Raw genomic sequence first — 27,933 nt, 5'->3', positions numbered from 1 at the left:
AGCAGGATACAGAGGCACAGCTGTGCATGTAGAGACCAAAGTGGAAGAGATCTATTAAGATGTAACCATGCAAGCCACTGCCAGAGCATGATTATCACTCAAAATAGCTCTTTGCTCACTACGCTTCCTTTCTCTTGACAGTTCCTAAAAACAAAGCATGAAAAATTGTATCCTTCCAAAGATATGGCAAGGGCTGCTCCAGCCCTAACCCTCTAGCAAGATGACTTCACTTCTTGCAGATACCCCACTTCCTTTTCTTCATGTAAATCAGGGGAATCTCTAGTACAAAAACAAGGAGATATGAAACAACTTTTTGCTGTAGCGGTGGGACTGTTCCTCTTTGCTACAGAATTATCCGGCGAGTAGGTAGAAAAGGCATTACAGCATTTGGAAAACTCCCATGTTTGTGCAGACCTCTAGATCCACTGAAACTACACAGTTCTGCTCTGCTACCACCACCGTACGTGTGCTGACATCTCATTAGTTTACATTTGGAGGTCATGCCTGTATGCTTCTTTGATGAAGGATGTTAAAAGAGGAGGTGAGATTGAAAAAAGACTTCTTCTTTAGCACAGGCTGCTGGCAGTTCTCACTTTGACTAGAAAAGTAGGACTGATCTCCTGCATAACCCATTACTGCTACCCCTCTACGGTCGTAAATTTTGATGCCTGTTCATTAGGCATGTTCTGTCGAGCATATTGCTCCTCAATTACAATCCAAATTTCAGGGAAGCATTTATGCATCTATTCGAAGCCAAGTGCTTTGAACAAATCATTTTTTTGGCAAGCATAGTTTTCTGCGGAATTGCTTTCTTGCTTCAGTGGGGCACCGCTGGGATCGTGCTTTAAGGCTGCGAATGTAGCAATGACAACACAGCTCCTTCAAGTAGGTTTAGTTTATTCTTGCAGAAAGTTCTCAAATGGTAGTTGAGGAAAAAAAAAACCCCACTTTTTCCAGCAATGATGTTGGATAGAGAAGCTTGCTGGCGCAGCTGCCACAAGGATTTTTCTTGTCTCATACTGTCACAGGGTGAATTTCCTAAGTGACAAGGCTGACTGCCCTGCTCTAGCAGCACCTGCTCTGTTCTTGCTGAAAAACCCTCAGGGATGGCACACGTGCTGTGAGCATATGTGAGTGCCCTCAGTGCAACCAGGCAGCCCACACTGCTTCCACCTGCACTCAGCACTGCTAAATTGCCTTCCTGTCCTCCTGCGTCCACATTTGCTGCATCAATGCTTTGACAAAGTGCTTCCACACCTATGACTTTTAGGAATAAACTCACAGCTGAGAAGCCTGTGAACAGAATAATGGCTCTGTAAACAAGTTGGGGGTTGTTTGCTCCTTCTGTTCTTCCCATCTCCTGAGGCAGATTCCTCACACTCCCTGCCTGCTGTATCAGTTTCAACCTGAGGATGAGGAAAGCCCTTGAGCCGGGGCAGCACTGCTCACCTGGGGCACAGGATGTGTGAGATCAGTCTCTCCTTCTTGGCTGAGGCTTTGGAACATTACAAATCTGTGACAACATTCATGTTTCCTGTTGTTTGTCATACAGCAACGTGTGTCACATTAAAGAAACCTCCTCAGAAGTCTCCTTCCCATTTAGATACAGGGTCTGATCTGTGGCCCTTCTTTGCTGCCAGAGCAGTTCTGGAGCCACAGGAATTAGCATGGGTGCTGATAACTCAGAGACTGCACCATATGAAACCATCCTCCAGTGATGAGAGAGCTCCCTACCAGGGCCCTCTTGAATCAGAGAGATCAGGACTAGATGACAGCCTCAGACAGCTCCCGGTCTCTGATAAGAAACACCACCAAGAACATAAATCGTTTCATCCTGCCCTCCTTCCCTCGTCTTTATACGCCATTAGTCCCTGATCTGAGAAACAGAGAGAGAAGAAAGATCAGCCAGCATATTGCTGGTTTGCTTGCCTTTTCCCTTTTTCAGTCTTTCCCACCTGGCTGTTCAGCAAATAGGTAGTATTTCCCTCTTCTTTCCCTATGCACTCGAGGTCATGCAGTCCCAGAGTTCTCTGCGAGTTCCATGGCAGTTCTCTGGAAGAATCCATGCTCCAAGGACCGAGGCTGCTCTCTTCCACAGCACAGACTTTCCACACAGAAGGAATTTCAGAAGCATGCCAGCAGGCTCAGACAGCAGAATGACATCTCACTCACCCTGTAGTCACCACTGTCAATTCTTCCCATGGATGGGGAGCAGAGAAAGCCTTTGGCTGAAGAAGGAAAGGCTCGACTCAATCACATGCAACAGGAAGCATCAAATAAGCATTAGCCTGAGCTATTGCAATACTGAAGTGCTTTCCACTCACGCACTTAAAGGAGTACTTTACAGAATTGACTAAGTAGCTAAATATAGTCAAATAAATAAACAAATATCATAACCAGCTGATCTCCCTCAACTTCCCACTGCAACCTTCCCAGATAACTCATCATGCCTCACATTCCCCCTATACCTTCAGTGATCAGCACACCCATACACCTGAGCCCCAGTACACACCATCACATTACCCTCTGCAGAGCCCCTCCTGCCCTGCACGCAGCACCTCACAACCCCTTCCTTCACCACTACACTTTCGCTCCCACACAGCTACAGGAGCAGAGCAAGGTGGGGCTAATGGGGTCAATTGGCCCTCGTTAACACCTTGATCAAAGTCTGTGCCTTTCCTTCAGCTCATCGGACCTGGGAGTACTTCCTCTACTCAACCCAACTCAACTCAACCCAACCCAACTCAACCAACCCAACCCAACTAACCCAACCCAACTCAACACAACCTTCTCTGTCTCTGTCTCTTCATACTGCCTATTTCTCTTAAGGAAAATACAGCAGTCAACAAACCAAAGTCCTCAAAGAGTGCCCAGGTGCTCTCCGTAGCCTTCTGAAATGTCTGGGATCCCTCTCCCATAGACCTGGTTTGGATTTAGGTGGGGTGAAGACAAACCTGCCATTAGACTTTACAAGCGATCCCCTGATCCCATCCACAGCTCCCCTTAAGTGAGCTGTCAAGAATATTCTCAACAAGAATATTCATCGTGTATATATATTATACGTAACTTACTTTCTCCTTCTTCTATCTGTACAGGCTTTCTCTGATGTATTCATAGACTTAAAGCAGAAAACTCCAATGCAGTCAAACTATAGTGTCCTATAAATGCCAAACAGAATTAGTTATCAAGAATGACTTCCAAATACTATCATGTGCTCTGATGCACTCATCCAAAGTATTACTTGTTTTCATAGGAATAACTGATGTCTTCCCAGAAAATCGGGATGTTTTGTGGTTTGTTTTTTTTTTACTTAGATAAGACACTGAGTTAACGGGATCCAGACCTGCATCAAGAAGGCCTCCAAGGCTCATTAGTGTATCTATCCTTTTATTATTCCTTATCTGTGAAGTAGGGAAAATCCATTTTTGCAAATGGGGAACTGTGGAGATACTAAATGACTCGTCTACAGTCACACAGGAAATCTATGTGGGGGGAGGAAAAAGGAATCACAGAGATCCTCCAGGGTCTCCACTTCTCCCCTTTTCTCATCCTTGGCACCCAGAGCAAGGGCTGGGAGACAATGAGAGTTGCCATGGAACTGTTCAGGCAGGGACAGCAAAGGCTGAGTCAGCAAAGGCTGAGTCAGCAAAGGCTGAGTCAGTGGTGGTCACTTCTGTCCACTGTGCTGTTGGGGACTCCAACATAGGAAAGAAAAGAAAGCTCTGGGGAGACCTCACAGCAGCCTTTTAGTACTTAAAGGGAGCTTATAAGCAAGAGGGAGAGTGATATTTTACATTGGCAGACAGTGATAAATCAAGGAGGAATGGTTCTAGACTAAAAGAGGGGAGATTTAGATTAGATGTTAGGCATAAATTTTTCACTCAGATTGCGGTGAGGTCCCAGAACTGCTGCCCAGAGCCGTGGATGCCATCCCTGGAGGTGCCCAAGGCTGTGGATGGGCCCTGGGCAGCCTGAGTGTGGGGCAGTCAGCCCATGGCAGGGGGTGGGACTGAGAGGGCAATGCTAAAGTTCCCCATCTCTACTGCAAAAGGTGCAAGAACCTATGAGCAGGCTTGGCGGGGACAGGACTGGGAAGCATGGTGCTCAGTGTCACACTGGTGTGCCCTCAACCATCCTGGCTTGTTGGCATCTCTCCTCCTGCCCTGCAGTGTCTCCCCATGCCCATGCCCACTTGTTGCTACCTCAGTGGGATAACAAAGCTAAGGATGACCACATCTGTCTCTAAGGAATTCATCCATCCTCTGCTAGGAAGATGACGTTAGATTAAACAAATACATAAAAGAGAACAGATGAGTTTTCAAAGGCAATATTTTCTAGCCACTAAATTCCCAGTCCAGAGGGCTTCACTTTGAATTAGTATGGGCTGTCTCTGCTCCAGAATTAAAGTTATTGATCCAGTCCTTGTTTACTGTCATCCACCTTTGTTCCTGGACTTATTACCACCTGTACAGGGTGAGAGCCTCTAATTAGCAACTGCAATTTATGGGCTTACTCTGGAGAACCACCAGTCAGGAAGCCACCCAAAAATCACTGCAGAGGAATTGTGGCAGGACACCCACCTCCCATCCCCAGGGAGCTGTGTGCAAGCTCTTACACAGACTTCTATGCAGCCCCTTTGAATTTGCCAAGTAAATCATTTTACGGGAAGCTTTGTAATTGGCCGTTCAACAGTTTTTTCCCACAGTGACAATCTTTTCCTTGGCTAATCTGTTGGAAACCAAAAACCTCCTGAATAATGTCCAGCAGTCATAAATCCTGCACGCATCTAATGTGGCATGAATGTTGTTCCTCTGGGAGGTCTGGAGGTTGGGGGTCTGGATTTGGCAAGAGCTCCATCAGAGCAGGCTGAGCACATCAGAACAGGCTGCCAGCTATTGTGACTGATGATGGGATGGCTGCTGGGGTCTGACTGCACCACAGCACAGAGGATGCTCTGCAAAAGCCTGAACTGACTGTGCTCATGCACAGAGCTTCTTGGATAAGATCTCTCCTTGACCAGCTTCTCTCTTATCAGTTTTGTTCTTGAAGTGTTTTGTTGTTTGTTTTTTTTTTAACAGACTAAGTGTTTCTAGGTAAGCCTCCAGAGGATGTTTGCTCAATGATTGTCACTAAATAAACAAAGTGTGCTGACTGAAGTCACAAAAACAAGGACATGGCAGTCTGGGGACCTTGGCTGCCACAGACAGCCAGACAGCCTCCCTGCAGCATCCCCAGGCGTTGAGCACTGGTGTAAGCAGGGATCCTCATCCAGGACCCCATGAACACTCCTCTTTCCCCACACTACCTATCTTCAGCAAAATTAAGGACCTGTTCTCCCGTGACCAAATTGCAGAACACATGTACAGCCCTGACCCCACGATTTCCCATCAACCAAAACGCAAGGGGCCCTGGAAAACCCACGGTCTGTGCTCACCTGTGAGCCCCTGAGCACTGCATGAGCATCACATGCTCTGGTTTCCCCATCTCTGTTGGCAGGAGGTGTTGACAAACACTGCAGAATCCAGCATCTCCTCTGGGGAAGTCACCTCTGAATCTCCCTGACCTGCCCAGGGGTGGTTTGAGCTCAAACCTGACATTTCAGAGGTTTGGGACAATGTCACGTTCACCCATAGGTACCAGAAACCTGACTGTGCTGGTGGTGAAGCATGGGGATCCCACATCCTTTCCCCAAAGGAAAATCTGAGGGGGCTTCTTGTTCAGTAGATCCAAGAGGGTTTCCTTGCCCTTTTTTGAGCCTGACTAAAAACGCAGGGGGGAAGAAACCTGAAACAAACACTCCTTTCTGCTTTTACTCCTCATGTAAAAGCCCTTTGCTTTGAAACAAGTAACCTTCTGATGTACAGAACTATTAAATCAAGGAGGGAAGGACAGGATGCATTCCTCTAGACTACCGTCATTTTCTGAGCGAGTTTCACGATGGGAACACAGGGTGACTTGTGGCCCTGAAGCCTGAATCTGCAGCGCTCGAAACCAGAACTTCCATCCCAGGGCAATTTCTGACATTTGCAGTTTCAACATCCTCAAGGATGTTGAAAAGTGAAAATACTAAAGTTCACCGATTAAAGGCACCCAGGAAGTTTTGCCTTTCAAAGTAATAATAATAATAATAATAATGATAATAATAATAATAATAATAATAATAAAAGGAAGACCTCTGTAACTTCTAAAGAAATACTTCGTTCCCAATTCTGGTGTTTCAAAATGCCTCCTCTTGTAGATATTTTTCATTTAAATTCCTTATCTTAAAACCAGAATCTTTGCCCTAAAGCATCACATTCCCATGATAGATGCCAAATCCAGCACCCCAGTAGCACGACAAGATTATTGCTCCAGTTACAAATGTTTTATTCACGTGTTCCTCAATCTAAATTTCAAATCTGGGTCCTGAACCCCACGTAATGGCTTTCTTTCAAAAACCATTTTCGAGCTGCTGAGCAGAAACACTTAAACGTGCCACAGAGAAAGAAAATGTATGTGGAATGATAATGGCTTTAATGCACTCCAAGGGTGTCAGTGCTTCGTACCACCCCCGCCCATTTGTTACTGAACCACAATGGGCAAACCTTGAAGAAAACAGCATTACACTGTGGAGTACATATTTGTTAGCTCTACGCATCCTTACACTGCTGACAAGGAGCCAGAGAATGACTCATGTGGTTTGTTAGAAGGAGAAGCTTGAAATGGAGAGCACGGAACTTAGCAATGGAATGAGAAATGCTCGGAGGATGGGAAATAGAGCAGCAAACAACAACAACAACGTTAAAAGTGTCTCTGAATTTTACAAGGTAGTTTCTTCCCAACTGTGTTTTAGGTCATCAAGAAGACGAATAAAGGAAAACAAAACACAGAGAACCCTTTGACGAGGTGCAGGAAAAATGCCCTGGTGAACAGAGTCTCAAAACCAGCTCCGTTTTTTCTTTCTGCTTATTTTGCATCTGTGTGCCAACCAACCACAGCAACCTCCATTAACTGATGGGAACCACAGGTTACTTTTTGATGATCACAATCAGGCAAGCATTAGCATAACATGTGCCAAGCTGACGTTTGGGTCGAGTCCAACCTCAGCAAATTACTGACCCAGGTTGGAAAATGGAGACTGCCTTTCCCTACTCCTTGAACATCAGCACTAATGCACTCCCGGACCTTCAGCACGTGCCTCTCCAGTCACAGAGCAGCTCTCTGACCCTCAGGGAACACCTGGTGTCACAGCCAAACTCTGCCTTCATTTCTCCCTGCCTGAGGTAGAAGCTTGCAAGACAAAGCTGCTCCATGCACCGAAGCCTCTACACAGCCATAAATAATTCCCCCTGCTCATGTTGGTTACCAAACCCAACTGCCCTTGGCTTGCAGAGGACTCTTGCCTTGTTTTGTTATTCCTGTCTGCCTTTTTTTTTTTGCTTGGTTTGCTGCAGTGAGATGTTTCTGTGGAAACGCAGCTGTGGGAAGAGGGGCCTTAGGGGAAACCTGGGAAGTCTGGGGATTTTGGATTTACACTCATCCTTAGCTTATCTCACCCATAAAATGGAGCAGCATATTGTAATTACAGAGTATGAAGATAAGAAAAATTACTGTTACCCTTTTTTTTCTTTTTCTAAGTCCCATTTACAAGGGCTGGTGAGCCCCTAGACTGGCTGCTTGCTAGACTAGTGACTTGTTTGCAGCCTAAGAAGTCAAAAAGGCAAGAAGCACTGAACCAGAAGTGAAGCAGATGATGACAGAATGCATGCTTCCCAAAGCCGATGGCCATCATGAAAAAGCAGTGCCAAACCTGCCAGGTAGGTCTGATGGATAAGTGAGGGCACACAGCTTTGATCAGCTGCAGGAAAGTTTATTACATCAGCAATATTGCAAAACACAAATAACTTTGTCCTAGAACAAAGAAGAAGGAAATGAAAGCAAATGAGCACGTAGAAACTTGACAAACCCCAAAAGCCAATATCTCCTCCTTAGGACCATAGAAAACAAGCACAGATGTTTTCTTGGTGAGGAGAAGCTGAAGCCACTCTCTAACAGCCCTTCCAACACACTTCATAGCACTGTGTTACCATGTGATGCCTAAGGAAGCCAACCAAAAGAGCCTTTGCCTTCCATGACACAAAGAGAAAAAACTTGGACACCAAATAGACCTTCATTTCTCACAGATGTCACCAAGGAACCAGACAAGCTATGTGAATAAAACTTAGAAATAAACATTTCCTATTCAACAGTACAATATTTGCAGCCAGCAGACTATACAGCCTCTCCCTTCCTGTTGCACAGAGCGCTCCATGTAATTAATCGTAGCTCAGACACAGCATAACCAGTGACATTTAGCCCGTCTCATCAAAACCAGGGAACCCTTGACATCATTTAAGTCATTTTCCTGGTAGGTCTTTTCAAGCCTGCATTCATCAGCTGGTAAGTGAGCAGATTTCTAGCTCATGTGGCTTTGACCTCCTCACTCCCAAAGACCAAGCAGCACAAAGAGTGCAAATATCTGGCTGTAATTTAGTGGAAGCCCGACCCCACTCCTATCAGCACTGCTGATCAGAGCGCAGCAAAAAGCAATTCAAGGATCTGAGAGCAAGTTCTGTTCACACTCCTAACCTCAATCAAGACCTGCCATAAAGAAACCTCTTGCAGGTGCCATTACTCAAGGAGGTCATCATTTTAAAAACCACCTTGTACAAGCAAAAGTTCCTCACGGCAGATTTGTGTCTGCTCATCCCTTGTGTTCTCTCACATTAACCAACTTGTTTCCTTTGGCTCGGTCTGGCTCTTGCATTACTGCTCTTATGCACGAGCTTGAATCCCATCCAGATGAAATTACAGAAGGCTGTATAATGAAATTTCTAGCCACACTGGGGCTTTGGCTCTAAACATCTCTTAATTATACCTGCAGTACCTTGAAGTTCTTCACTGAAACACGGAGATGGGTGGAAGAAATTTGTATCAACTCAGATATTATTTTACCTAGCATGGGAAACTGCCTGCATCCTACACCAGAAGGCACCAAATAAACCCATTCTGCAGCAGTAAAGACTTTTCTTTTAGAGCATAGTCAACAGTTCAGCAATCTGATTTCAGAAGGACTTTCACTGGTTCCTGCCTGCACTGGCTGCTGTTATCTACCTGGCTCCAGGACGCCAGCAGAGCTCTGCAGCAGTGCTTGATTCTGCCCCTTTGACAGTGAGGGTATCTGAGAAGAGTTTTCCAGAATCAAGTTGATATGTTCTCAGGTTTCTGGTTTTGGTTGTGTTTTTTTTTTTTTTAATGTTTGCAATATCACCAATAATTGTTTTTTTAACATTCAAAAAAGGATTCCAGTTTATGAGAGGGCTTCTATTCTCTGTATGCTTCTGGGCACCAAGCAACAGAGCACGTCTTGTATCTGTGTGCTTGTCATTAAGGTGGTGCTTCTGTATCAGTCCTGCACTGAGGACAAAACCAAGTAGGGCATAGTTATTATTCTCCAAATGTTCTGCCAACGCCAGCAGATGTCAGTGCCTCATCCCTGGAGGTGTTCAAGGCCAGGTTTAATACTGGGCAACCTGGTCCAGTATTAAACGGGGAGGTTGGTGGCCCTGGAGATTCATGATCCTTGAGGTCCCTTCCAACCTGGGCCATTCTGTGGATCTGTGGAAAGGTGTACAGTGCTTCCCTGGAGTCCTCCATCTGGGAGGAATTTGGAAATGAGCTCAGCTGCGATAGGAATCCCCTTATTGGACAGCAGAGAGGAGCTGCAGGAAGGAAGGAAGGAGACTCCAGGCTGATGGGAAGCCAGATTCACCTTCCCAGAAACACTTTCCAGACAGGGACACAGAGGGAAATGAGATTGTGGAGACAGCACCAGGGAAGAAAGAAAAATGCAAAGGGGAACTGAGAATCCTGTGTTGGCAAGACGGCCTACAGTGCTGTAATACAAGTTACCTTGCCCTTTACCTTGCCCCAGTGATGTCCATACCCGCTGGTGTAATGTCCGTGCTCTTTTCAAATCGAGAAGTGATTTAAATCCTCAGGGCTGACCTTGCAGGAGAAAGCACAGGGAAAAAATCAGGGTTTTGCCCATAAGGAAAAGCAGACCTGTTTCAGAAGGGAGTTTTGGGGAACTTAGATGGATGTGTCTGAAGCAATGACTGATAAGGAGATCACTCAGGGACAAGTATTTTGAGCTTCTCAAAATCTGAAGGACAATTGCATATTTAAAACGAGGAGGCCTGCTATTATTTTCACTGAGATTATTTTCACATCGTGCACTGTTGAATCCTCTGAAGCGATCTGATAAATCAGAAATTGTCTGTTTTATTCTTCCTTCCCTGGAGAAATGGAGGCATAACAGCGTTTGTCAGCACCCCAGACTCCACGTGCTGCCACATGAGAGCAGGTTCCCTTATCAGACACGTGGAAACACAGAGACAATGCAAAATGAGTGCCTTCTGAAGCACAGTGCTTAAAGGCAGCATGGCACCGGGCTGGAGCCACAGCCCCTCTCTAAATTACCCCTTCCTTCTTCCTATGGCCTAAGCACACCAGGTGAGCATGCGAGTACAGCTTTCAAAGAGCCCTCGTGTTTCTCATGGATTATCAGGAGAAAATAACAGTCCTGGGAGATGGGACCAGCTGTGGGCTGGTCTAGGAGTTGAGGTGGGGTGATTCTGACAGGCAGCCAGCTGTTTTCAGCATCTCTAAGTAAGAGGAGCTGCAGTAATTAAACGTCGCAGGCAGAATATCTGGATGCAGTTTCTTTGAAGAATTGCTGGAAAAGAAGTAGCAAGTGATCGTTTATGTGATGGAGTCATTACTGTAACAAGATTACAAAACAACCCATCTGCTTCTTAACCTTTACCCCCAGCTGAAGGAGGAAGCCAGACTGTGATGTCTGCCTGCAGCTGGGCAGTCAGGGTTTGTGCTCAGGACGTGCTGTCTGGGAAGAGACATGCCAGAGGTTGAAGTGCTGGCCACACTCCATTCTGTCTCTGCACAGAGTTCCCAAAGAGGTTTCCAGCCCACAGAATGCCCTGGGGAGAGAGAAGGGGGTGCTGATGTGGGTGCTGCAGGTGGCTGACCCCTTGTTCCCAAGGCGGATGGAAATGAGAACCCAAAAAGGTCCCTGGTCTTTGCTGTGATTCATTCCCAGAGCAGAGACATCACCTTGCCTTGGCTTGGAAACAGCCAATGAAGCTCAGCTCTGCCATGTTTACATAGCTCTGCTGGAGATGTCAACAGCATCGCTGAAATTTCCACTGCTCTAAGCCCTCCAGAGCACTGACTGGCTGACCATTTGGCCACATTTGCTTGGAAAGTTTCAAGGAAACTGAAGAGTGTTCAGTCTCATCTGTTGGAAACAATATCCCCTGCTTAGCTGAACCCAATTGCAACATCTTCCAGGAGATGAGAACGCAGCAAGCAAAAGCAGCATGTAAAGTACGTACGAGTTTGTTGTTTTCTGCCTTTCTGGTGCCAAAGAGAAGTCAGATCAAAGTCCTGATAAAAGCAAAAGAAGAGGTCAAGATTCTAAAGGGCAGAATCATAGAATCATAGAAACATAAAGGTTGGAAAAGACCTCTAAGATCACCAAATCCAACCCCAGTCCATCACCACCGTGCCCATTGATCGTGTCCTTCCGTGCCACATCACATGCTGCAGAGTGACTAAGGAGAGGAAAAACATGCTGGTTCTGGTATAAAAGGTGCTGAGGGAAATCGGATGCAAACTCTCACAGCCCAGAGCTGGGAATGGTTTGTGGACAAGGCTGGGACACCTCTGATGCTGCCCATGATTGTGGCTGATGCCACAGCACTTTATACCTTGTCCCACCCTGCAGGAAGGGAAGGGAAATAACTGCAAGGGCTGCAAGAAGCAGAAGCCAGAGGTGCAAAACCTCAGAAGCAGAACAGCTCACTTCCCGAGCACATCCAGCAGGCAGTCAGCACAGAAAGGGGAATGAAACTGCAGCACAGGGATGGGGCTGTGCAGAGAGAGAATGCAGAGAAAGGGGGGAAAGGCAAAGGTATATCCTCATTGTCCTTGGCTGTTGGGTGTCTGAAGGAGATAGCTGGGCCAGAAGCATTCTTGGCTTTGCTGGATTGGTTCAACCTGTGATGAGATGTTGGAAATGTGATGCCCCTTCTGCTGCTGACAACAAAGGGATGGGGTGGGTAAGTTGGAGGAGGTGTGGCAGGAGGTTCAGTGCGGTTGTCCGTCTGCTCCAGAGCCAAGAAAAAGCTGATGGAGCTGGATGCTCTGCAAATAGAAACAAGATTGAGTCACCCTGACACATGTGAAATGACTTCCTCAGTCCTGTGGGACAGGCTGTGTGATACAGTAGTTCTGGCCTGAATTTAGAGGCAATGTTGGCAAGAGGAAACTGCCCGGAAAAGGCAGAGTAAATGTAGATGCAGCCTAACCACAGGACTGGCACTGCAAGGCAGTGGCTTTCCAGCTGAAACAGGAGACATTTGATGCTAGGAGCGTTGCTCAATGCCCTCTCTACCCCTCACACCCCGTGGGTGATTCTTCCCTGCAGCACTGGGGACATCCCAAGGGATAAACAGACCTTCCTCAGACCCAGCCTCCAAGAAGCCCCTTCTGCTTGGGTGGAGAGATATCATAAGACATATTTCATAAGGAGCAGCAATGCACATCTGGAATAGGCTCTGGTGAAGGCTGCTCATAGAAGCCTTGGGTGCTCCATCCCTGGAGGTGCCCAAGGCCAGGTTGGATGGGGCTCTGGGCAGCCTGAACGGATGCCTGATTTGCAGCCCTGCCATGGCAGAGAAGTTGGTACATAATAAACATTGAGGTCCCTTCCAACCAAATCATCCTGTGCTTCTGTGTTCTATAAAATCCTCTTGGGTTTGGGCACTTGCCTGGTAATATCCAGGGGATACAGTCACCCACATCTTGTTTTTAACTGATGTGCCCACATTGTTCCTCATAGTCAGCACTCATTGTACTGCAGATGCCTTCCTTAGAAAGGAAGGGGAAAGAAGTAAATGCTGTGGTTGTTTCTTGGGAATGAAATTGTACTGTTTTGATTAAGTCAAGAGGCTGCAGAGGGCAGCTGCAGCTCCTTCTTCTGCTCCCAATGCTCATCTCAGCTCATACATTACTTCCAAAAAGATTTTAATAATAAAAAATGAAAATATAACCGGGGCATTGATTCCATTACTGTTCTTTCTGAGCAATAAACCTACTGGTTGCCATTGAACAAAAAGGAAAAAGCAATTGTAAGAGATGCCTGGATAAATGCCCTGATCTGTCAATGTTTCTGATGGAGATAAATTTTGTTGGTAAAAGCAAAGATCCAGCCCTGAAATAAAAGGAACCCAGAGCCATTAATATCAATAAAAATCGGTCTGCCAGACCTATTGAAGAACTGGTGCAGCTGGGAGTGGGGAGATCAAGAAAGAACGCAGGGGGGAAGATACTACATGTGTGGGTCTGCAGAGAGAGGGGAAAGAAATAAGAGAAAGGAGAGGGAGCGGGGAGGAAACAGAGAAAAACATTTAGTGGGGGAGTCCTCAGGGAATCAGCCTCTCATCAGGCACCTGAAAAAGGATGGAGTTAATGCAGAGCATCCGTACAGCTTGAAAATTGTCTTTTCTGTGCACTCAGTAACGGGCCTGCAGGCGCTGAGCCTCTCATAGAAACACAGAATCATGGAACTGTTAAGGTTGGGAAAGACCACTGAGATGATGACGTCCAGCCATCAACCACATTGTGCCCACCAGCCCAGAAAGAGCTCAGCCCCAAGGTCTGCCAGCCCAGCCCCACAGCACATGGCACAGTGCTGGCTTCCTGTCCCTTGGGAGAGACAGCAGGTAAAGCCAAGTTCTGCTGTCTTGGTTCATTCCTCATTGCATGCAGATCGAGAGCCAGCAAGGGAGGTGACTTCAGCTCTTTGGCACGTCAAGCCATTGATCTTATGGTGTGATTCCCCTGCTAAGTTTCCTCGTGGGCACGTTTTGCTGTTGTCCCTGGGAGTTTTGCCAACTAATACTGAGTCAAAGCCCGTCCCGTGGAATGCTTCTTCACTGCAGCTTTGTGGGACGTGCCGGAGAGTAACAGGGTCAGGGTGGAACGAGGAAGAGATGCTGGGCAATAGCAAACAGCCTGGTGTGGGGACAGGGACACGCTGGTACCGAGTGCTCGGGGAGGGCAACATTTCCTTGGGGAACATTTGGGACCATCAACATCTGCAAAACTTCTTCAGAAATTCAAGGGCTGCTCTGAAAGTAATGCCTCCTGTTTTATCACGTTGGCCCACGATGTCAGATGCAGACGCCGGTGGGATGGCAGCAGAGGCTGAACCTTCCCGATAATATTCCATTCCACTTTGTTGCAGAGTGACAGATGGCAGCAGAGAGGCACTCTGTCATAACGGTGCCTGACATGGGAGCGCTTATGAAGCAAAGGGGTGGAATTGAACTCCTCCTGTTGTTATTCACCAGCACTCACTGAATGTTCATGAAGACCAAACTTTCTGAAGGCCCTCAGCAAGGGCGAGCTAGCCTTGGAGATGACCTACCCTGGAGGCAGCCCTGGGTCATTTTAAGCATTTCATTTTTCTAAACACAGAATAGAAACTGGGAGGCTGCAGGAGAGGGAAGAGGTTTGACTGCATGTTTTCATGGGAATTCATCTTTCTGTCCTTTTTTTTTTTTTTTTTAAATCAAAAAGTATCTAAATTTAACGCTGCAGCCTCATTTTTAAACACAACTTTGGTACATGTTGTACTGAGAGGTGTTGAATGGGAACACTTTGGCTTCAAAAGAAAAGAAATGCAGAATTTGATTGATCGTTTTTTTGACCTAAATATGAAATTTCAAGAAGCACTGAGTACACTGGCTTGGCCGGTTCTAATTAGTGCTGAGTGTTACCATCAGCCAGGCAAAATAATTGCAATCCTGAGCTTTGTAAAAATTGCAAAATGCTTCAAGTGAAATAACTGCCAATGCAAACAACTTTAAGCAGCTGACAGAAGTCTCCATGCCAGGACATCACCATTCCATTTATTCTCCATCGCTCTACTACGCATTCCCTGAGCAAAAGAGAATGCTGTGGAAATGAGGAGAGCAGGATTTGCTAAGAGCCCTTTCAGAGCTGATAATGGAGCAGGAGGGGCACAAGTCCTCGGGCTGTCCCTTGCTGTGTGCTTTCAGCAGCTGTGGAAGTGCAGATGGAGGTGAGATTCTGCACGGGCTGGGAGCAGGGTGCCAGGCTCTGGCTGATAGAATTAAGTGGCCACAGCTGCTGGCGTGGTGCTCTGTGATCAGATTTAATCAGCCTTATGCTGCTTGTGCTTAAAGCAAATTAAATTAAACCTCGTTTAAAGTAATGAATCCCAAGTAAGCAAAGCGCTGGATCAAAGCAGGAGGGGGAGTGGATTGTCACTGCTGGAAATGTCACCGCTGACATGGCTGGATCAGGGCTTCCTTCAGAGGGGCTGGAAGGGCTGGTGAGCAAACCCACTGAGAACAACTGAACCTTCAGCAGGGGCGAATGAAGAGGGACATCCTGAGAAACTCCACATTGGGTGTTCCATACAGGACAAGCAAGTCCCTAAAGGGCAGGGAGATGCTCCTCACCAAAGAGAACCTCTCCCACTGCCATCCTCTCTCCTGTCGAATTAATCTGGACTCAGATTCACCATAGTACCTGTTGCCCATAGAAGTTGTGGCTGCCCCATCTCTTGAGGCTGGGTTGGATGGGACCCCAGGAAGCATGATCCAGTGCCTAACTTGTGTTTGGCAACCCTGCCCATGGCACAGTGATTGGAAATGGACGATCTCTGAGGTCTCTTCCAACCCTAGCCATTCTATGACTCCACAGTTCTAGCTACACAGGACTGTTATTTCCCACATTGTTTTGCACTGGTGCTTGCTCCTGGCTTGTGAATGGCAAAGTTATTTAGATCAGAGCCATGCCAGCCCCGAAAGTCCCTCCACATTTCTCCCAAACCACTGCCAATCTTCCCACAAGTTGCCAAAGCAAAGGAAGTGACAGGAGCCCTCCAGCCTTTGCAGCCTCCTGCAGAATCAAAGCCTGATTCTTACCTCCAGGATGCCTCAGAGCAGACAGTCACCAAACCAGTTCACATTTCCTCCAGAGTGGAGCACAAAGGATGGCTGGGAATGGGAGAGGTGAATTGCATACATTTAGGTTCATTCATGAAAACATTTTGGGTCATTCATCAGGTGCCAGCAAAAGCAGGAGCCCATCCCATCCACGCTGGAGAGATGTGCAGACATGAGGAAGGAGTTCAGGTGAAAAATGCCTGGATGGCTTCCAGAAGGCTGTGCTCACACTGGGGCACCAGCTGAGCTGGGTTCTCTCCTGTGTAGGGCAAAACCCTGCGCCAAGGGAACCCCCATCACCCACTGCCAAGAACTGGGAAGCTGAGCAGTGTTTGCCTGCATTGCCCTTCCGGTGCTTGGCTTTGCATTTTTGATTTATTTATAGTATGAATGTGTAATAGCATGCTATATGACCTCAGCTGGCTGCCACTCACTTGCGCAAGAGTAAATTTTTGACACTGATGATAAAGATTGCTTTGTTGTGATCAGCAGAGATCTAGGAAGTCCAAGCTGTAAAATTAGGTGTTCAGCATGACAGCAGGGTAGGCAGACACCTGTACAAGCTGTCTCTAAGAAGTCTTATATTTTTACAGTGACACATTATTTGCTGAGTAGTGACCATAAAAAAAGTTTCTGGTGGAAGAAGTGTTGGACCCCTCACTACAAGAAGGACATGGAGGCCCTGCAGCGTGTCCAGAGATGGGCATGGAGCTGTGAGGGGTCTGAAGCACAGGTGTGATGGGGAATGACTGACTGACACAGCTGGGATGGGTCAGCGTGGGGAAGGGGAGCTCAGGGGAGAAATCAGTGCTCTCTACAGCTCCTGAAAGGAGGCTGTGGTGAGGTGGGGTTGGCCTCTGCTCCCAGGTAACATTGACAGGACAAGAAGCGATGGCCTCACATTGTACCAGGAGAGGTTCAGATTGGATATTATTAAGAAAAAATATTTCTCAGAAAGAGTGGTCATTTGCTGCAGCAGGTCTGCCCAGGGAGAGGTGCAGTCACCATCCCTGGAGGTGTTCCAGAACCATGGAGATGTGGCACCGAGGGACAGGGTCAGGGGGCATGGGGAGGATGGGTTAATGGTTGGGCTTGGTGATCTGACAGATCTTTTCCAACCTTGATGATTCCATGAAGAAAATCCACCTTCCTTATCAGACAATAAAATAATAAGAGAAAGCCAGACCTTGGGATGCACTGAAAGCCTGGGATGCTGAGACCCTGAGGAAACCTGCCTTGCTTGTCCAACCCAACAAATGCAGCCACTGAGCTTAGAAGTGAAAAAGCAGCACCCACGCTTGTTGTTGTGGCTGGGGAGCACAAACAAGCCGTTAACTGATCCCCCTCCCCACCCCATGCTGTGCCTTTGGGAGCTGGTGCTCAGCTGCTGCAGTGTGAAACCTCCACAGAGCGAGAAGCAGCTGTGCAGAGCTTGGGGCTTCCTGCTGCCACCACGCTCACCCAGTGCAGGACAGGATGGGACAAGGCTGCAAAAAGATGGCTCTGTGCTGAGGAATGGCTGCAGAAAGGACAGCTGATGCTGGAGGGGTGGTTGCAGGAGGAGATCCAGGCCTGGAGACCTTCACTCTGCACAGCACCAGGGGAAACAGTAAGCTAACGTAACCGTGGTACTTTTATGGTTTTTCTGGAGGGCTTTATGGAAGCAGGGCTGTCTCAGCTTGCAGCTGCCAAGAGCTGAGGTGGGTTTTGCAGCACTGCATGGCTTTTGGAAGAGATGCATCTGTGCAAAGCAAGCATGGAACAGCACCAGTTCTGCACTCCATGCTTCCACTGATGCCTGTGCATCCTGCAGGTTCCAATCACAGCAGGTGGGCAAAGTGCTGAGAATCGAGTTTAAATTTCAGCTAAGAATAAGTTACCTACCAGTCTCTATATCTCACCCAGACCATTCCCATTCCCACTTGCTGTCTGTGGGGAGTGGATGGTGTTTCTGCTCCCTGGATAAATGACTGAAAGCATGTAAAAAAGCTACATTAAGATAAATGAGAGACTTGTGCCTTGTGCTCCTGCTTGTGAAGTATTTCCAATTTGCACGTAGCTGCACTGCAGGAATTTCAGGGCTTGTACCAAGGAACTGGTGACAATCAGGAAGGCACAGGTTGAGCGTGACGGCAGCTCCAGTTCACTGCATGGGCTTTCTGAGCACCAAAAGCAGACTGAGAAATGTCCTGCATATTATTCTGTGCAGGAATGTGAATTTCAAGGGAAGATGCTAGCAAATCTTCCTTCCACAATCTTGTTCAACTGCTTGAGTTAGCAAAGCGAGGGGTAGTCCATGTCACTACTTAAAGAGGTTGTCTCTCCTTCAGAAGGAAACTGGAAGACATTCTGTATGCTCTGCAGATGCAGAGCACCCAGTAAATGGAAACAAAGAGTTGTCTTTCCTCAGAAGTACATCCCAGTCAGTGCAAACATAGGGTGGACCTTTCTCTTTGCATCCTTTGCACTGGTACCACCAGCATCATCCCAGCAAAAGAGGCAGTCAGTGGTAGAACTATTGCACAACACCAAAGATCCAAGCAGCCCTGCTGCAGCCTAAAGCAGCATCCTAAAACCCAGCTGACATCTCACTGCCTCCAGCTCCAAAATTAAAACATCCTTAATGAGTGCTTGCAAAGCAGGGTGTGGCCACTCAAGAGGGAGCTGCGTTAAGTGAATGGCGAGTGTCTTGTAATGGAAAGGATATTCCTCTAATTGCAAGAGTTTCCTGGCTCTGACATAACGAGGAGAATTATTTCTCTGTCTGTCAGCTTTACTGTCAAGCTGTGGCTGCACACTCAGCACAGGCTCAATGCCATCAGCCTGGAAGTTATTACAGCTGGCATTAGGCAGCTGCTGCTCTGGGCATACCCTGAACTGAGGGCAATGAACTCAATTGGGGATGCTGCCAAGGGACAGAGGGACACAGGGTTGACTCTATGATCTCTGTGCCAGCCACCACATCCCCAACAGCCACCTCAGCCCTTCCTTTCTGCTGGCTGCAGCTCCAGTTGTACAAAGGTGATGGGGAACCAAGGAGAGGTGCAATATTTGGGGAACCTTGCGTGCTTACCTGAGCAGCAGAACATTCTCGAGTTTGCAAAATTGGGTCAGAAATTGCTCAGTGACAAAATTTCTATTGCTTTCTGCTTCCACTCAAGCTAAAAATAAATGAAAATCTTATGCCAGGCTCATCGCTGCTGCAACCACGTCTGTTTCAGTGCACATTGGGGTGAGAGAGGAATGGGTCTTGGTAGCACCACTTCCAGCCCCAGGACAAGGAAAGGGAAGCCAGGGATGAGCATCCAGCCCAGCACTGCCTCTCACAAAAAGTGTCCATGTCCCAGAATGTGTCCCATCTGCTCTTCCTCCACGGTCCCAGCAATGTGCACTGAAGGGCTGTGGGTGAGATCAGGTGCAACCCCACTCTGCTGAAGTCCTGACTTTGTGTTCAGTAGGAGATGTATGCACCCCTAAGTGACTTCAAGCCACCTTGCTTTATGGCCTTCTCTGTATTTTGCAAAATTAAGGCTTTATTTTTGCTTCCATATGCTTGGGGAGCATTCATTTCTCTAGGAAGTCCCATGTAGCATAGAATCATACAATCATTTAAGTTGGAAAAAACTACTAAGATCATACAGCCCAATCATCAACCCATTGCCACGATGTGCTGTAACACATCACCAGGTGCTGCAAGAGGCTCTGCAAGACGCAGAATGAGCTGTGATGTTGGATCTGTGAGTTTGAGCCAACTAGTCAGTCTACCCCCACCAAGCGTGATCTGATTAGCTCTCAGTAAGTGACCTAAAAGTACTTCAAAGTTGTGTATTTCTCCGTTTTGCAATTAGAGGTTCAACACCTTCAGTTGTAGGAATATTCTTTGGAATTCTCTTGCAGATAGTGTAGAAGGAGCCAAGCATTTTGGGGTTGTTTTGGTATGGCCATGAGCTCAGGCATGGCTCTTGACTTTGAGCATGGCATGAACTCCTCCCTGTCCCCATGTCCCCAGTGGATGTGACCCTATAGATATAAGAGCTGCACTCAAATGTGCACATGCACACACACCAAACCCTGCTGTGTTACTTCCACCAGCCCTTCTGAAGCTCTTCTGGGGCAGTCCCACCATGGTAGAGCACATCCTGCTTTCTGGTTTGGGTCTGGACCTTTTGCTCCAAGCATAGAGCGAATGAGGCTCACACATGGGCTGAGTGTTTGGTTATTGCTCTGCACTGCGTGACAGGAGCCAGAACCGAGCCAATTAAATGGCAAGCACATTTCAAACAAATAAATGGGGATTTATCTACACAGACTGCGTTGTCAGCACAGTGGAAGGAGATAAGGCTCAGCTCCCGTTGCAGAGATTTCACACAAATTGATCACTCACAGTACCTAGCAGAGGTAATTATATTTCACACCTTAGATAAATAGAACACATCCTCCAGTAAGCCCTGCTGTCTTGGCAGGGTGAGGATGGAGCTGCAGCTTCCCCTGGAACAAGATGTGTGGTCAGGGGTAGAAAAAGTACTAGATAAGGCTGGAATAACATGCAGATGCTGAAATTGCTCCAACTTCTACTTATTTTCTGATCAATCCCGAGCTGAGGAGATTTAAAATAAACAACAATCATTTCAATCAGCGGCCAGGAAAGCAGCTCTGCCTCATTTTTCTATGACCCAGTGTCCAGCCCGTGGGAAGAGCCTTTACCTGCGAGGCCAGAAGCTCCATCCTCCCATGGCACCAACACCGTACTGATGATGCACCAACCCCAGTGGCATGGCCGCAGGCAGGGCTCCAGAAGCAGCACTGCAGTGTCCCTGCTGGGATGCTTCATTACTGCATAGAAAGAAAACAGTGTAAGGACATCAGGAGAATTTCGAAGGCTGACACCTCTTGCCCGATTACCACAAATGATCTCAGCGGCACCTATTAAATCATTTCAGAAAACGCCTGGAAACATTAACCCACAAAGAAAAAAAATTCCACCTCATGTTTCCATTGGCTCAGATGTGTGCATGCAGCTTTATTTTGAGAAACAAAAAAAGCAAACAACAACGAGTTGAATTATCATTTGTACCTTTGCGGTCCCGGTAAAATTTCCCATCGCTTCTCCGGTTGCAAGTTCAGAGAGAATAGGTACATGGGGCAAAGCTGAATCAGGAAATAACCAAATGGGTAGAGGGGAAATTCGACAAGCCCTGTGCGACGGCGGATCTGAGGTTGGGCTCTTGCCTTGGGCCTGATTCCCAGCACATCACAGCAGTGTGACCTTCAACATAACCGCATGAGAGAGGGCTCTTTGGCGCCCTGAATCCTGAAATGACTGACTGCTTACTCAGGCAACATCCTCCTGGGCTAATTAGTCACTTGTTGTCACTGGTTCTTGTTTCTTTGCTCTCGTTTTGGCTCCGTGGCATGGCGTGGCTGTGTCTCCATCACCATTCAGGGGCTCTGCTCAGAGGGCACTTGCACTGCTTGGGCTCCGCAGGGCAGCTCTGTGCAGCTCAGGCTGTTTGCTCACATGGTTGCTCTTCTAAAGATGCTTTACTTTCCTGGCTGTCCTCTAAGGGCTGCAGAAAGGCTCAGATGCAGTTTTGAAGATGTAAGCAAATAATTATTTACCTCTGGCTTCCCACTGCTGCCCAACAGCCACTTCTTCTGAGTGATGGCCTCAGGCTGTACCAGGGGAAGTTCATGCTGGATATTAGGAAAACTTCTCCAAAAGAGTGGTGATGAGTGGCACAGCTGCCCAGGGAGCTTGGTGCACCTTGGGGTGTTCCAGAATCGTGGCGATGTGGCACTGAGGACGTGGCCAGTGGGCAGCATTGGTGGTAGATGGATAGTGGGACTTGATGACCCTAGAGTCCTTTCCAACCTTAAAGATTCTGTGATTCTTGGAAAAATTATGTTCAGCCTCTTCATTAATTTATGCCATCCCTGAGCCAGCCCTGCCGCAGGAGTCCTGTAGCTCTCAATTTCTCTCTCACTCAATTTTTGTGCTCTAAATTGTCCAAATTCAGTGCTGAACTCAGTAGGGACACCCTGCCTCATTCCTCCATGCTGGGGAGGAACTTGAGGCAGATTTATGTGTCCTAGCAGCTATTTCCAGTCCATCCCTTGTTCACCACGCTGGTACCTTGTGTTCTCTTCCCTCTTTTACAGTAATACCATTTTGCAAGCAGAAAGGGCTAGTCATGAGGATGTAGACAGCTTGCCTCATCAGCCACAAGATCTTCTTAATTTTGCTGAGATTAAAAACCACCCAACATACTGTTTTGTTTGACTCTACGTGCCAGCTCAGACACTCCATCAATCACATTAACACGAGCCAGAGGTGTCTGAATACCTCACAACTGGCACACAAATACTTGCTGAGCTCAGCTGCAAGATGCTAATCACACACGTGTGTGTTGTTTCTGTATGGTGGCAACTGTTCCTCAGCTAATCAATTATGTTAATAGCCCTCATAAATAATTTTCTTCTTTGTTGTGGTTGGATAGGGGTGTGAATACAACTTGCCTCACATGCTGATGTGCAAGGCCATTCATCTGGCACAAACAGGGGCACGGCTCTTAAATCAGATTTATCTTGTGTAAACTGGGGATAATTCCATTGATGAAAATGGGAACGTTTTCATTCATTTATCACCCATTGTAGTTTTGTTTTTTTTTTTTAAGTTTTGTGGCTTTTCTTCCTCTTCTGCCTATTCTTGTCTTCTCCAAAACGCTGCCATGGCATGCAAGTCATGTGGGTGCTGAGCCAAGTGCCAAGTGTAGGAAGTCTGCTGCTCTGAAACACCACCCCTGGCTGCAGGCCAGAGCTGGATTCCTGCTTTCATCATTGATTTCCCCTGCAAGCATAAGGCAGTGACTCACTCTTCTCACACCTCGCTTCACACAGAGCAGCAGAGGGGTGATGATGACATCTTTGTCTCGCTTGGGTGATTCAGATGTGATGCAACCTCTTGGGACAGGGAATCTCACACTGCTCCAGCCCAACCTGTGACCTGCATAGCTGCGGCTGGCAGTTTGGCCATTGGTCCCTCCTGGCTCCAGGGATGGACTTGTCTCTACAGGGTTTTGCAGATGGGAAGGCAACCAGCCCAGTTCCTAGAAAGACCCCATTAATAGCACAGGTAAGGCTGATGTTTAACTGTAATCAAGATCCAAGCAGTTCTTGGAGCTGTGGTGCCTGCAGAACAGCAGGCTCAGGACCACAGCCATAGGCACGGTTGGGCCCACAAGACCTGGAGATATGGCAGCATCTCGAGGCAGAAAACCATTCCCATCCCCTGGCACTGCACCTAAACAGGCAGATGCAGTATGCACTGTTCCATGGGGATTTGGGGTGTTGAATGATCTGTTTGGGAGTGCTGGGCTCCTCGTGTCACATTGAGAAACAGCTGCCAGAAGCATTAACATTCCCAGCTGATCCTCTGGGATGGCAGAAGGCTCTGTTCTTAGTGATAGCCTGTGCACCCAGATGTGAGCACATCAGCAGCACTCAGCTCACTAACAGTAAACCTGACAAGAGACAGCTCATGAGCTCAGTGCACAGGGATGCATTCATCACCCCTTCCTACTGCCTCCCTCTGTGCCCCAGCACCTCGCTGTGCCCAGTCCCTGTCCCTTGTTAACCTGGAGTTCCCACCAAAGCACAAAGGCTGTGTGCTTTTTTATTGTTTGCTTCTAAACTCCATAAACATGCCTCATTTCCCAGATGGCTGTTTTGACTGGCCAAGTGTTGCTGCTATTTGGACAGCAGGGTGCTTCTTTGAAAACGTGAAGTATTTGGATGAGCTATTCTGGAGTGGTGAGCTCAGATCTGATAGCCTGGGCCACTTTTAAATCCTGTTTGCCTGGGATTTTCACACTTATCCAAGAACTCGGTGCTGGATCTAGGACATAGCAGAAAGTGCATCCAGCAGCCTCCCAGTGAGTCAGGCTGAGCTGCACCCAGATCTTCACACACAGCTCTGGCTGGGAGGAAGGACCTGAGCAGCACGGAAGGAAAGTAGATGAGAACAAGGGGTACGAAGGTACAGAATGGATGATGAACTTCGGATGCTGAACTTTCAGTTCCCCAAAAGGCCCCAGCAAGTGGAGCTGCTCGGAGCTGTTTCTCTTTTCCAGGCAGAGTAAATCAGGATGCTTCCAGATGGCAAAGGGGGAAAGGTCTCATTGGAAGACATCCATCCAGCCACACACTCCAGAAAGCCACTGCTGTTGCGCAGTACAGGAAGCCAGCACAATGTGTTTGCTCCAGGCACATCTCACCAACAACCTGTGCTTCTCCTGAGCTCCCATCCCGCCCCACAGAGCTTCAATCAGCAGGTTTGTATCAATGTTTGGGTGCTCCTGGACCATGTCCTCCTGCTGCAGCAGGCTTTAGGGGTTGGGGGATCCTCTGCTCCCTGCACACAGCCTCCATTGCGGCTTTGGCTTTATTCCTTCTGCAGTAAGATTCTTGGCCCCATTCTCTCCCTGCTCATTCCCTGGACCAGCAACTCTTGGCCCAAGCAGGACTGGGAGAAGAACTGAAAAAAAAGTAGGGTCACTGCTTTAGAGGGTTTGCAGGTGGGATAAGCAGAAGCAGGAGGGACTGTTTGCATGCATCCCAATTAGAAACAGCACAACGGGGAAGAAGAAACCACAGCAGCATTTGCAGAAACGTTTCATCCCTGTAACCAGCATGGGCAGAGAACAAGAAAATCAACTCTAAAGTGTCCTCCAGGAAACCAACATTGGCAAAATTCAGCAGAGTAGCACTTAATCTCGGCTGTACTGTGTCATTCTTGCATTCCATTTCACAGTCTTATTTTATTCTTGTTAAAAGAATAAGAATAATAATAGAATAAGGTAGGCATGGGAAAATACGAGCTAGCTGGGGGTTATTTCTGTGAACAGCTGTAGAAACAGGTTTTAACACACAGTGAAAGCAGATGAGATCATAACTTTTAATAGGAACATATTTAATAAACCAAAGGCGGAGAGGAGATGATCCATTGCCTTTACCGAGAATTATTCATTACGATTTATATCAAGGAGGAAACAGCACTTTCCTAGAATCAATGCATCCTTAACAGCAGGTTAAAAAAAAACACGGGAGTAATGATTTTCTGAGCGCTCTCCTTTGACAAAAGCCATGGCAGCCCAAGGAACATCAGCCATCCTGCTCCCACTGTGCTCCCAGCCCAGCCCTGCCCTACCCTGGAGGAGCTGAGCAAGGAAGCACCAGGGCTCCTGCACCGACTTGTGCCAAGAGCAGCAACAGGACTGCAGCCCAGCCTGCTGGCACAGCTTCACCCCTGGAAAACACCAGGAGACGACGCTGGTCTCTGCCAGGGGTGACTCCCGAAGCTCTTGTGGCCCTGAGCCTTTGCATTCCTATTCAGGGAAAGAGATTCTGCATGTGGGAATGAGGTAGCGGTGAGGAGAGGCTGCCTGAAAACCTTCAGGTGGGACAGCGAGGAGAAGGGATGTGCAGGCAGCAAGAGGAATTACCCCAGTGATACAGTGCATTCCTGGGACAGCCGGTGCCAGCCAGCCCTGAGCAGTGCTGGTCTGTCTCAGCACAGATCTCAGTGCTTCGCTCAGCACTGGTACCTCTGGTGGGGAGAATTCTGCTGTTAGAGGCTGCTCACGGGGCAGGACCTACAGGGCCGGCATCTGCCACGCAGCATGAGTGCCCCAGGCTCATTTTTGAAGCAGCCCAGAGCAATTTCTCCATAATGTTCCATTAATGTGACAGCTAAAGCCCTGGCCTGCTGTAAAAACATCACTCCCATTTACATTAATTGCGACCATTTTCATGCAATTTGCTTCCAAATGTGACCAACCGCAGCTTCAGTGGCTGTGAGCTGATGAAGTCCCATTGAAGTTCATCACATTTATCACCCTCTAGCCAGGGTACAGTTATTACACTGGCTAAGGACGTGGCTCTGCACCGTTCCCTTTCAAGGTACTGACCAACACCTGGACATTTTTGCTACAGTTATTTGGTATTTGTGGAATCATAGGATGGATTGGGTTGGAAGAGACCTTAAAGATGGTGTAGTTTCAAATCCCCTGCCATGGGCAAGGACATATTTCACTGGTATTTATCATGCAACCATCATCTCTTTAAACACAAATCGTTTCCATACTGGGGAAATCTTAAGAAAAAGGCATTTTTCCATGTGCCTCATTCACAGCTCAGGGTCCCTGAGGGTCCCAATCATCCTGCTGCCATTGATGCAACTTTCTCCTTGTTTCAGCCTGAAAGAAATATCCTGCAGCCTGGCCATGTAACAGCACAAGGTGTCATTGGGAGAGTACTTCCCTTTCCATGCAGCTGCTGTGATCTCCCTTTCATTACTGGAAGCACTGCCGTGCCTTATGAGCCATCGTTCATCAATGGAAATGAATCTGGAGTTACAACAAAACCAAAAGTCGGAGTCATGAGGCAAATGTCCTCAGCTCATTGGCTGCCTGATGGCATTGCAGCGTGAGTGAACTACAGCTGGGATTCCTTCCTGATAAAGAGCTGCATCACATGAGGCTATTGCACACACATCAGTAGTAGCCAAGGATGTCGAATGAAAACTTTCAGCTCGCACATTTAAGGATCCAAATAGTGCTTTAGGAATCAGGCAAAAAAAAAAAAAAGTATTTCCTCTCCTGAAGTTGGGATTTCTCACTCGTGGTGAGACGTGACACCAGATGCCGGTGGGAAGGAGTTTGTACCACATTCATTTCATGCTCCATGGGTGGAGACTCCACCTCTCACCCAGCTTGGTGCTGGTGCATACTGCTTGCTGCTGATGCCCACACTGGGGGAAAACACGACGACAGCTTGGACAGAAAATGCAGATTTGCATTTGCAAGTTGTTTCAGCAGCCAGTTTTAGTTTGCATCGTGAACTCGCTGGAAGTTGGACGGCAACCAAGGAGACAGAGTGGGCAGCGGGTAGAAGGCAAAGAACTGCACAGCACAAACCTCCTCCTGCAGGAAAACAGTGCTGTGAAAAAGAGGCACAGCTGCAAGAAAATTGGGCTGAGTAATGAGGGCTGGGAAAGGCACCGCCAAACCGTGCTGGGGGGTTTGCCATGCAGTGTTGGTGATCACCTTCACCTCTGCATGACTTACAGATGCCAGGCCCAGTTCTTCAGAAACCTGTTGTGTTTTTTGCAACTGCTGCATCCAGGCTGGTAAGAAGAGCCCTGCGCAGCTGGTGGCATCGGCCTGCCACAAAACAAGACTGGCAAAGAGGTCGTCAAGGTGCTACGTGCCAGTCCCACCTGAGGAATGTTTGATTCAGCAGGAATCCCCCACCGCTGATGCCAAGAATGAAGCATCTGGAAAAACACCGCGCCAAATTTGGCTCCAAAACGCCTTCTCCTGTCTGGTGATTGCATTCTCAGGCAGCCCCACCAGCTCCAGCACACTGCCACCATCCCATTCCCTGCAGGCCGGGCATTGTGAGGACAGCTTTGTTTGGAGTAGCTGACATTTGCTGACGCTTCCATTCCTGGTGACGCCAATGCAGTTTTCCATCCCGGCCTGTTTGTGGCTGCTGTTCAGAGCTGAAGTAAACAGCAGCAGCCCCGTGTTTACAGCTGCACGCTGTGCCTTTCGCTGCTGCCACATCACAAGGCAGTGTGCTGGGGTCATGGGAAATGTCCGTAGCTTTGAGAGCTTTGAGGGGCATTAGGTTGTCTGGAGGATGCCCAGGGATTAACATGAGGACAAGGTATCTTGGAGGTGCTGGCAGTTATTGGAAAGGAAAGAAGAAAATGAAGAATCTGACCTTCAGAAAAGCTCAGGTCTCCCATCACCTCTGATCATCACCATGGTTTTCCCACAATACCGGAGTGCTG

At 47.7% G+C, this 27,933-nt stretch overlaps 1 long non-coding RNA gene across 2 annotated transcripts; it reads right to left on the bottom strand.

The window, feature by feature from the left end:
* LOC128074116 (uncharacterized) lies at positions 1–27,789 on the bottom strand. 2 transcript variants are annotated; one of them, XR_008202982.1, is made up of 6 exons: positions 21,154–27,789; positions 20,784–20,912; positions 9,943–16,130; positions 3,072–3,158; positions 2,852–2,922; positions 1–2,228 (listed from the first exon to the last, which is right to left on the bottom strand). It is a non-coding gene; the product is annotated as an uncharacterized LOC128074116 (long non-coding RNA). The 2 variants fall into 2 exon arrangements; XR_008202983.1 differs by lacking the exon at positions 2,852–2,922 and having other exon boundaries at positions 9,931–16,130.
* Positions 27,790–27,933: the final 144 nt, after the last annotated feature.

The sequence above is a fragment of the Tympanuchus pallidicinctus genome, unplaced genomic scaffold, assembly GCF_026119805.1.
Source record: "Tympanuchus pallidicinctus isolate F22 unplaced genomic scaffold, pur_lepc_1.0 scaffold8, whole genome shotgun sequence".
In the NCBI taxonomy this organism is placed as follows: domain Eukaryota; kingdom Metazoa; phylum Chordata; class Aves; order Galliformes; family Phasianidae; genus Tympanuchus; species Tympanuchus pallidicinctus.
This window is presented reverse-complemented; position numbering and strand designations above follow the sequence as displayed.